At 41.5% G+C, this 11312-nt stretch overlaps 1 long non-coding RNA gene across 1 annotated transcript in view; it reads right to left on the bottom strand.

Annotated features, from left to right (window-relative positions):
- Positions 1-3290: 3290 nt before the first annotated feature.
- Positions 3291-11312, bottom strand: part of LOC114562181 (uncharacterized) — a 58361-nt gene continuing 50339 nt past the window's right edge. The window contains exons 5-6 of the long non-coding RNA XR_003693448.1: positions 4150-4243; positions 3291-3840 (exon numbers count right to left, since the gene is read on the bottom strand). This is a non-coding gene — a long non-coding RNA (uncharacterized LOC114562181). The remainder of the gene's footprint in view (positions 3841-4149; positions 4244-11312) is intronic.

Genomic DNA, 11312 nt, shown 5'->3' with positions numbered 1-11312 from the left:
CACCGAGTTCGAAGGATGGGGATGATGATGATGATGCAATAGGAATTAGCTTGATGTTGGGTGATATTGCTCAATGACTCATGACTCATGTCCAAAGGAAGTAGGGCGCCATTTTATGTAGAGTGGTAAAAGTGTGTAGGACAGGGTAATGGATGGGCTTGTAACCTGCCTGCGAGTTTGATGGCGGTAACTCTTTAACCATGACCACGATCCACTATATGTTTTGGTAGGTTGTGACACACACACACACACACATTAGACAAGCATGAGGCATCTGCATGGTATGAAATGATGAAAACAAAGACAGGTGATGGGAGTGTGTTGTGCAGTGACGTGTTAAAAGGTAATTCCGAACTATGTGTCTGTGTGCATTTGAGCAGCTGAATGAGCAACATAAGTGCGAATGTTTGAGTGTGATGGTTTGCATTTGGACCATAGACTGTTAATATACAGTCTATGATTTGGACAGACAAATACACACATACCACAGCTATGCTCACCTGTGCCATTAACCCCTCTCTCCTCCTCCCATCAGAGGCTCTTTGGAAAGAATGTGAGGCAATGAGTGAAGAAGGTTTCTGTCTCTCAGGATCTGGCAGACTGTGTATATACAGCAGGCAGGTTGGAGGGTTCAGCTCTCCTAAATAAAAGGCTGCTGCTCTACATCAGGAGTGCAAGGAAGTATTCATCATATACTATCACTTTACATCTACTCTGTATTTTACATATAGCCTACTTCAAAAACAGAATCCAGGGCTCCAGACTCACTAGGAGCACAGTGGCCCCCTACTGAAAATTTTAGGGGCGCAACCAGAAAATTTAGGGGCACACACCGTAAATCAACATGCTAACCAAATATTCACATTTCTACTAATTTCCACTGTATTACTAATGAATACTTTGATAATAGATGCAGAAATTACAATGTGCCGTTTCAAATTCAGTGTCACTTTTGAAGATGCAACATAGAATGCACCATTGCTGTCATGACAGTAAACAAAATGTAAAAAATATACCAACTCTGGTAATTCACCTTAAAATTAAACATGTATTGTTTAGGCTACTACCCTTAGGGTTGGGTACCTTTCACATCTGAACCAATATTGGTACAGATACCTGAAATTATGGTAAATTTTTTCGGTACTTTCCCTCTGTAATTACAAAACAATTATTTCAGTTGTAAAAATAATTCCAAACCTATTTATCCTATGTACTTAGAACATTATGTTATTTTATTAGAATATGTTACACAGAAATTAAACAAAAATAAAAATAAAACCCCTCCCTCTCTCCTCACAAACCCATCCCTACAACTTGTTATTTTGAATAATTATTAATTTCTTACTCACTGTAACTTGTTTAGCCTGTTGTATTTTCATCATGACCGTTTTTAATTGCTCTTTAATGTTTCATGTTAAGCACTTTGAGTTGCCTTGTTGCTGAAAGGTGAAAGGTGCTGTAGAAATAAAGTTGCCTTGCCTTACAGCCTCAGCCTGTCAGTCAGTCACCAGGGCACAGTTGCACACTGTTGAGCCTGCTGCTTGTCGCAGAGGAAGTATCAACAGCATCGTGACTGTTTTTAATATCATATCGCAGCAAACGCTGTCTGTGTGAAGTTTTTAAAAACTGTAACCATACTTGAAACCACTTTATTGGCATCACTCACGGTGACTTCAACCAAACAGCCGACGTAGTTTGCGCCGATCGCACCTCTGCGTGTGTGTGCGAGTGTGTGTGTTTGTGTCGGAGCACCGCTCTCTGTCAATTTTCAGAGAGGACAGATAAGCTTTCGCTTACGCGCTCTCAGGTACCAACATTTCGACATTTAACGTGTAAAAAACGGGCGCAAATTTGCTGGTCGCACATGTGCGATTGGATGTAAAATTCAGTCGCACACTCTCAAATTTTGCGACCATTTGGTCGCAGTCTGGAGCCCTGGAATCCCAAGCACACAGAGACAGGTATGTACAGAAGAGATGTTTTGCAAACAGATGAAACAGATATAAAAATGTGCCTCAACATGGGGTGACATTGCATTTTCAATGTAAGAAAACACACTGAATCAAATGTTCTTATGAACAAACAACTACACGACACAACCCAAAAAGCAATTACACAACCAAAAATTGAATATCAGCACCAGACGTTTAGCATTTGGCTATACAAATATTAGGATGTTAGCATGCTATTTTAGCACTAATCTCAAAGATAATGTGAATTAGTTAAAACAGTTTTTCTTTTGCCACTTATGGGCATAGAAACACACACTGCAAATGCAACACCTGACATATTATCACCCTATAAAGCCCACCAACTCCTGAGGGAAATATCTGGCTCTCTAGCTGCAAAATGCTCCAGTTGCTTACTCTGCTGTTTGTTGCTGGGTAGGTAACATAACTTAGCAGGTAGTTTGAGCTGCAACTGATGAGAGCGGTGAGAGTGAACCAAAAACTGTAAAGTTGGGAGTCAGAAAACCAAAACAATGAGCTTAAAGATGCTTGAACATTACATACAGCTGAGGGGAACTGAAGAGATGGCTGATAAGTCTTTACACATTATATGTGTACGGTGTCATTTGGCCCCTTTTGTTTATATGTGATACCACTGATTAGTGCCGCTTTAATTTGTTACAGTTCATTTTTTCTCATCAACTTAAAAAACTTAGCTTAGCTGAACTTAAGCTAAACTTAAGGAACTGACAAATTGAATCCATTGGGGACCGTGAATAACTGTAGCTCATTTCCTGGCAAACATGGCAAAACATACAGTATACTTACATTATAAAAGTTATTAAGCAAATGTAACATTGAACTAGGCTTGGCAAAGTCAAATACGTTAGAGGGGTTTTAGTTTAGCAAACAATTCAAATTCAGAAATCCATCATGCAAATATATAAAAGAAAAATGGTCTCATGGGTCATGACCGAAAGAACGAGATCCAGGGTACAAGCGGCCGAAATGGGTTTCCTCAGGAGGGTGGCTGGCGTCTCCCTTAGAGATAGGGTGAGAAGCTCAGTCATCCGTGAGGAGCTCGGAGTAGAGCCGCTACTCCTTTGCGTCGAAAGGAGCCAGTTGAGGTGGTTCGGGCATCTGGTAAGGATGCCCCCCTGGGCGCCTCCCTAGGGAGGTGTTCCAGGCACGTCCAGCTGGGAGGAGGCCTCGGGGAAGACCCAGGACTAGGTGGAGGGATCGCCTCGGGATCCCCTAGTCGGAGCTGGTTAATGTGGCTGGGGAAAGGGAAGTTTGGGGTCCCCTGCTGGAGCTGCTCCCCCCGCAACCCGACCCCGGATAAGCGGATCAAGATGGATGGATGGATGGATAACAGAAAAACCTCAACATTTTAACCCGCTGTCACTCCACAATTAATTGTAATAGTGGGACTTACACTAGACAACGAGTACATCTAGATTATTGACGTTTACTTGTACTGTTAAAGTTTTTTTTATATAAGGGACTGCTTGTATACAGAACTGCTAAACCGGCCAACATATTGAATTATGATCAAATGAGAAACATACTCTAATTTTCAATTAACAACTAAAAGCTCTTAAATAGAACTTAAATAACTTTTCACTTGAAAGATGATGATATTTCTCAGACATTTTTGGGTTACAGAGCAGTTACTTTTCAGCTCAGTGTTGACAGCAGTCACTCTCCAAACTTTACCAGCAATCATAGTCAGGTTTAAAGGTCCCAGTGAGGCCAATCTTCCGTCATAATTACCATGACAGTAACATTGCTCTTCTAACTGCTCTAGGACTGGCTGCTGACCTCTGACCTGAAGATGACCTGTGATGACCCCTGATGATGTGCTTGTTTGCTCTGTAAGGCTCACGTCATTCTGTCGAAAGAATAAAAAAGGGTAGGAAGTCAGAAGAAAAAGACTGATAGAGAATGTTAAGATGAGGAAAAACAAAGAATGCTTTGTGGCTCTTATGTCTTTAAATAGAGCACGCTTTAACTTTGTAAACCCACAACTGAACATTTTAACCCCTCTTAACATCCGCTATGTAGCTGTCAACATGGGAACTGACAAAAGTGTGTCAAACGAACATCTGTTATAGATAAATAGCTAGCCTAGAAAATGTCAAGACACTGCATATATTTATTGTTGTTTTTAGTATTTTTTCTACTCGTATTTATAGCTCACCAGATGAGGGTTTTCACGTCTCTCGCGGACAGTAAAGTGCTCAAATGATGGTCCTCAGGAATTCTATACAGTGTTTTATAGGAACACCAGGGTCCTGAAAAAGACAATAGGTGCCACAAATGTTGATTTACAGAACATATAACTGTCTACCTTTGAGCCAGCACTAGGTTTCTAGGATTTGAAATATAAAGAGCCACATCTTGGCACTATTTCAACTTATTCATCTCTCTGTAAACTGTGATCAGGGTGTAATGACAACCTTAAAGTCCAGTGAGTGTGTCTTCCAGTGTTTGGTGTTGACATGACCTGAGGAGGGTTTGAGCTGCAGGGAGATAAGGGTCTGAAGTCTGACCTCAGGTCAGACCTGCGTTTTAAATACATAACGGCTCCTCTTCAGAACAGACGCATTCCTTTTGATCCACAGTAAAGGTAAGTATATGCGGTATAAATTTGTACCAGATTTTGCCTAACCTAGAGGTACAGTTGTTAAAATAGCCAAAGGAAACTGGATGGGGCAGGGCAAACCACTCACAATTTGAGTTTGATCACAATTGTCACGGGCAGTGCCACGGTGCCGAAAACGATTGTGATTGGTTTAAAGAAATGCCAATGAACCAGCACAAATTTTTATCCCATCCCAGAATGCTGTGTGGATTAGCCAGACCCTCCTCTGTAATGCTGTGACGGAAGTTCTGGCAATGCGAAACTAGTGAAAAAGGGGTAAAGGTCCAAAAATGGACACACAATGAGAAAATGTTAATGTAGTTGTGCTCTTTATTGTTTGTAGAATACTTTTTTCCAGGTGCAAGTTCACCGGTTAGTTCACCAGCTAAAATCATTTTCTGGGTATGTGCGCATGTGCACGGGCAAGAGTGTCCATGTGTGCAAAGTGCAAATAAGTAGATAAGCAATCCAGTTGGAAGGTGAGCCAAGGCTCCATCCTGTGATGTAACAGCTAATGACAGTAAATGAGTTGAGTTCTTTGCTCGGGCAGATCAGTGGCTCCCAGAGGAAAAGAGCCCGCGGTTCACTCTAAGTGCTGTGTTGTTATTTCTGAAGTGAATAGAGTTTGTTATCACAGCTTGCCCCCCCCCCTTCGCTCCCCCTCCGTCACTCGACAGAGCAAAACCCCTGCTGCGTTTCTCATGCTAGACACCACATGACTGCACACACACACATATACACTAATGTGGAGGGTGAAAGCATGCATGCACACACATTTGTGTTGCAGTATATGGAAGCATGTAGAAGAGTAACTGAAGGTAAAGGAGCTGTGTTTGAGGTCAGAGAAGCTCGTGGCGTGCGACTCGCCTGCTACTGCCATTCCTCTGCTTACATGTTACTTATCTTATCTGCTTATCACGTTCACAGACAGCAAAACACACATATACAAACACATGTGCGCACACACTCTTTTTGGTATGTACCAAAGTAACCAGTATTTTGGCAGGTGTTCCCCAGTTTCCTTAATCAGGATAAGATAATCTTCCCTTTGAGTACACACACACACACACACACACACACACACACACACACACACACACACACACACACACACACACACACACCAGAGAAGGGGACTCGAGTTTAAGACTGGGACTATAGTCATACTTAAAAGCTGGTACACACCAGCCAGACGGCCGACCGTCGACAGAAAAGCCAGTCAAAATGATCAGTCGGGTCCCCGAGGTCCAAAAAACTGCCTCGGGACACACTGAGGCGACACCGACTTGAGAAACGTAATACGTTTCCATAGCAGCAGGCAGTGCTACTCTGTATTGTTGCCCAAGAAATGACAACCGGCAGCTGATTTGACGAACGCGTCACATGGGTTTGTTTTCTCCGGAAATTCAAAGCCAGACTGTCATGACGGCTCGTTCAGAATGCGATCTCATATTGTACTAAAATAGTTCACTGAAACATGTTTCTGAAAACATTTTAAGAGAGAAATAGGCCATGCAGTTGCTGAATCTGTCTTCATTTCAGCTCAATAAGTGAATTTCCCCATTGTGGGATAAATAAAGTATTATCTAATCTAATCTAACAAAGGTCGGTTTAAAAGATTTTCGTCAGATTTTGAGAGACTCTAGTCACGCTCATTCCGCTCCCCATTTCCGGGTGAGTCCTGACTGCCCTGCCGCCGACTGAACATGTCAGGTCGGCCAAAATGAACGCCGACAGCCTCCCACTGACCTCGCCAGACTGTCCAACGGCCGATTTTCGGCCCTGTGTGTCACACACAGTAACTTCTGACTTGACTTGAGACTTGTCCTCAAAAGACTTCAGACTCGACTCTGACGTGAACAATCTTTATTTTTATTATAACGTCTGATGAGCTGTATGTTATTCCCCTCCGTGCTTAACCTATAATCTCTACGTAATAGGTAACGTATCTGCTGCGCGCGGCTACACGTGAGAGAGTACAACCAACCAACCGCACCGGCAGCTGCTGTGCCATTCAGAAGCTTTGGCTTTAAAAACATCAGACAACAAGGACCAAACAAAAGAAGCCCCAGTGCAAAATATGTGGTATCAAGATTAAGGATTCTGGCCCTACCACATCTCATTTTATCAGGCACCTAAAAACGCACCCTAATAGGTTAGCAAACATGTTTAGCTCAGCTAACGTTAGCTTGCTTGTGGCTTTAGCTACGACCTACAGGAGGTTAACTCCGACTGTCGTTCGCTAGATGTTATGAAAAGATGAATGAGCGTTTGTTTGTTTGCCAAACTTTTTTTGGGGGGGGGGATTTACGTTATTGTTAACGTCTGCCACCACATTAATTATTAACTTAGCTGCAAACAGGTTACAGGTTTATTGTTGATCATATAACGCTACAGTTTTATTTAGTTAACGCTACACTGGGTTAAAGAGTGTGGGGGTTGTGTGGATTTACAGTAGTTTATAGGCTGTCATAGGTTTTAGACGCAGTGCACATTACATGGTTGTGCTCTGTAAGTGAAAAATAGGTTATTGCTAATCATTTTAGCAATATTTCCCTGATACCCTGAGAAGGCAATATTTGGTCTATACTGTACCCTAAATACACTTATTAACTTGAACGTAAAGCATTCTTGGTGTTTTTTTGTCATATTGCCATAGCCGGTTTACACCAATTACCTTATATAGACCGTGATGTGACGATGCCATGATGGACGGCAGAATCACCGGAAGCACAAGCTAAACAGTGTAGTAGATGAGCGGAAAGTTTCATTAGTTTCAATCAGTTTAAAAGACACAACACTAAATAAACTGTAATAATAATAATAATAATATCTTCTTCTTTATGGCTTCTTCTATTGAACAACAAGTTGTCGTGCCGTTATTGGTCGAGGTAGGGTATCTGGTAGGTGCTCACAAAGAGCGGTATTTGGAGAAGTTGGAGATCGCAGGATTGGATACCGACCCTTACCTTCTTTCTCCCTCTGTTTTCACAGACCTCATTAAATCGCTGGGTCTGCTCGACTTCAGTCCACACGATTTGTACCACTAAGTGGTAAACGGGGGTATCCCCATACACTGGTGCTGATCTCAAAGCTTTTAAAAGTCTGGATGCTTACCAGTTCTTTGTAGCTGGCTGGGTTACAGGTACGCAAAGCTACACTCACAGCGGGGGGAGGTACCTCATACTGGCAAAGATAAGACATCAATCTAGGGTTTATTTTGTATTAACATCTATTCTTTACTTAAGTAAAGATTTATATAACACGTAGCCTATGTTTTTAGGACATGGTCGTCGTGGCTACTCACATTACGTTCACTGGGTGTGCCAATGCAACTTCCTGATGGATGCCTGAACTTATCACAGCTCTGGGAAGTGCAGTCATTAATTATCTATCACACGTTAATCCATGCAGTAAATCATGGAGTGTATATGATCAGTAGTAACCACACATAATTGTAACATCTAGCCATCTTCTTATCTGTGATTATATTCGCTGTAGCCTATGTTACGATTTGCCCGGTGGATATTACGACGCGATGGGCAACAGCTAGCGAGCAGTCCAAAGCCAGCTGCAGCTAGCTGGTCAGCTAGCCGGGGTAGGAGCTCCGCAGACCCGTATTTAACTTGTTTTTTTTGGTTACATGCTGCCAGTCCGACATGCCGCCACTCCGACATGCTTCTATTCAGACATGCCGCTATTCCGACATGCTTCTATTCAGACATGCCGCTATTCCAACATGCCGCTATTCCGACATGCTGCTATTCCCTAACCCTAACCCATAACCCTAATGGAAACAAAAATTGTCGAAGTGGTGGGACGTTTGAAAACAATGGAAGTGCTGCCACTCCGACAATTAGACGTCAATGTCGGAGTGGGGGTATGTCGGAATGGATGGTGGAACCCGTTTTTTTTTGGCCTTTTTGAAACTAGTTTCCGTACCATGTCATCTTTAATTTAACCGATATTATATTTTGTAGGTGTGTTAAGTTAAATGATCAAGGGAACGGCTTTCTTTTTGGGATATGTAGGTATGTTAGTGAATAACCGATGTTAGTTATGTGGGTCATCATCGGGGTGACCTGTTAGCAGGAACAGCTGGTTAGCACGGCAGCTAACTGGTTGAGGATAATTTTATTATTATTCATCAGTCAGTTAAAACAGAAAGGCAATACATACACATGCTTGTGTTGGTGAGGATTACTCTGCAGATTGTGTATGTGAGAACACGAATGACAGAGATGGGAAGTAACGAAGTACAAATACTTTGTTACTGTACTTAAGTAGATTTTTCAGATATTTTTACTTTAATTTAATTTATTTTTGTGGCGACTTTTTACTTTTATTCCTTACATTTTAACACGAATATCGGTACTTTCTACTCCTTACATTTTAGAAAATTGGCTCTATACTTTAGTTTTGTACAAAAGGTCGTCTATCAGGAGTGATTGTGAGTGCATGTCGGAAAATAGCGCGGACACGCGCCTCACACCGCGAGCGGGCCCACACGGAGAAAAAAATGAGAGAAAAGAAAAAGACACAATCTGTCCGGAGGATAATCAGTTAGATCGTGTGTGCGTCCTTGAGAACTGTAAGTCATATAACTTATGTTGTCAGTTAATTTATGCCTCTTGTTGTATTGGTCTATAGTTCTTGCAAACGTAAAGTAAGTTAGCTAGTGATTTTGTTGCAAAACGGCACTGAAAAGGCGTCAATTTAAAAAAGGAGAGCTCTAGAAAGTGACGCGGCCAGATGAACTTTTTCTATTTTTTGCAAAACGCCAAATGAAGACGTTGAGACAGGTAAGCTGAGTTAGTTAGGAGAAGTGACTGCAAACCAGCATCTATGTTTATGAATCAATCTTGATTCATAAACTTGTTGTTGTAGCTCCGCAGCAGCAGCTAGTAGGCCTACTAGTCCAGTTTGCTGCTAACAGTGATAATGAAGAGCCAGTAAGGTTACCAAGCAGCAGCTATATGAGCCCAGAACTCCAGTTTGGGCAGGTAGGGTTGATCATTGACTGAATATTATAAGAATAAATAAGAGTGTGGTGTTGACCTGCTCTATATGAAAAATGCCCTGGGATAATTAATGATGCCAGATGATTCGGCACTACCATAATGACACTGACTTGACTTGATCAGAAAGCTTTGTAAAAAGGAGAGATTTGTGCTGAGAATTATGACAATTTATAACATGTGATTTAGTGTCAGAAGCAGAGCCAGTAGTGTGCATTAGGGATAGCTGCTGTCGGTGTGGATGGCACATCTACTGTCAGCTGTTGTATCACAGTGTGTGAACAAGCAAACATGATCAGATTAGCTACAATATAATCACTTTTTATGCCCAAATATTACTTGTGACCCATTATGAAAGTTGTATGAAAAAAGGAAAAAACAGGTGTCATTAGAAAGTGCAATACAATGTATCTTGTTCTTTATTTAATCTGTGATTACTTATTTGCACAGAAACAGATTCTGATATTGTTCAACATCATTGAGTTGTTGTTAAGATTTAACTTTTCTAATAACTCATTGTGAACACATTGTGAAGCAACACTTGGAAATAGTGATATTTTACAAAATACACCGAATTACAAGGATGTAGAGAACAGGGCGATATTGCAGACTTATATACTAAGGTTTTGATTAAATTTTTTTAATATAGTCATTCGTGAAGTAAAGTGGGCCGGTCTAAGGCATGAAAATCCAGGGCTAAAAATGAGTCCCAATCCGGCCCTGGTGGTCCAGGTAGCTTGGCATAAAAAATGGTTGTCATTCGCAAGGCTACTTTTACTTTTATACTTTAAGTAAATTTCCAAGCCTGTACTTTGTTACTTTTACTTGAATAAAAAAGTTAAATCAGTACTTCTACTTTTACCAGAGTATTTTTTAACACAAGTATCTGTACTTCTACTTGCGTAGGAGAAGTGAGTACTTTTGCCATCTCTGACGAATGAACACGTACGCGTTTGGCTTGCCGTCCTTCTACAGCATAGCTCTTCTGCCGTCTGTCATGGCGTTCATAATTTATGCAAGTAGAGCATGACGTCACGTGCAAAGGGTCTATACCAAACAGTTAATCAAAGCTGGTACTTTAAGATAAAGGAGTCATAATAACATATTATATTTAAATATCTATGGAATGTTCTGAGCAGCCTGCATGGAACGCCACAGTTGATACAACACTTTTTAACATGTATGTCTACGCTGTATACAGCACAGACTTGAGACTTGGACTATAGCTGAGAGACTTGAGACTTGACCTCGAGCTCAAAGATACACACACACACCCACACACACCCACACACACCCACACACACCCACCCACCCCCCCCCCCCCCCCACCCCCCCCCCCCACACACACACACACACACAAACTAACCAAATACATTTACTCAAGTACTTTCATAAATCACAACTTTGAATGTACTACAAACAGGTACAGGTTGCCAAATCTCAGACTTAAGAGGCCATTCCTCATGAAAACTTGTACTTTTAGTACAGGTAGGAGAACTAAACCCATTTAAAAAAAATTATACATGTTATTCCTATGGTCTAAGACAGTCCAAAAATATTAGCAAATTATGGCCCCATTTATTTTGAAATAGACAATAAAGCAGGGGATGCTTTAGGGGCGTGGCTACACACTGACCTGTCAATCATGATAGAGGTTTAGCAATGCTAACCATGGCACAGTGCACATTAAAATAGACCTGA

This window comes from Perca flavescens, chromosome 9 (genome assembly GCF_004354835.1).
Source record: "Perca flavescens isolate YP-PL-M2 chromosome 9, PFLA_1.0, whole genome shotgun sequence".
NCBI classification, from domain to species: Eukaryota; Metazoa; Chordata; class Actinopteri; order Perciformes; family Percidae; genus Perca; species Perca flavescens.
Note: the sequence above shows the minus strand (reverse complement) of the source record. Positions and strands in the feature narration are given on the sequence as shown.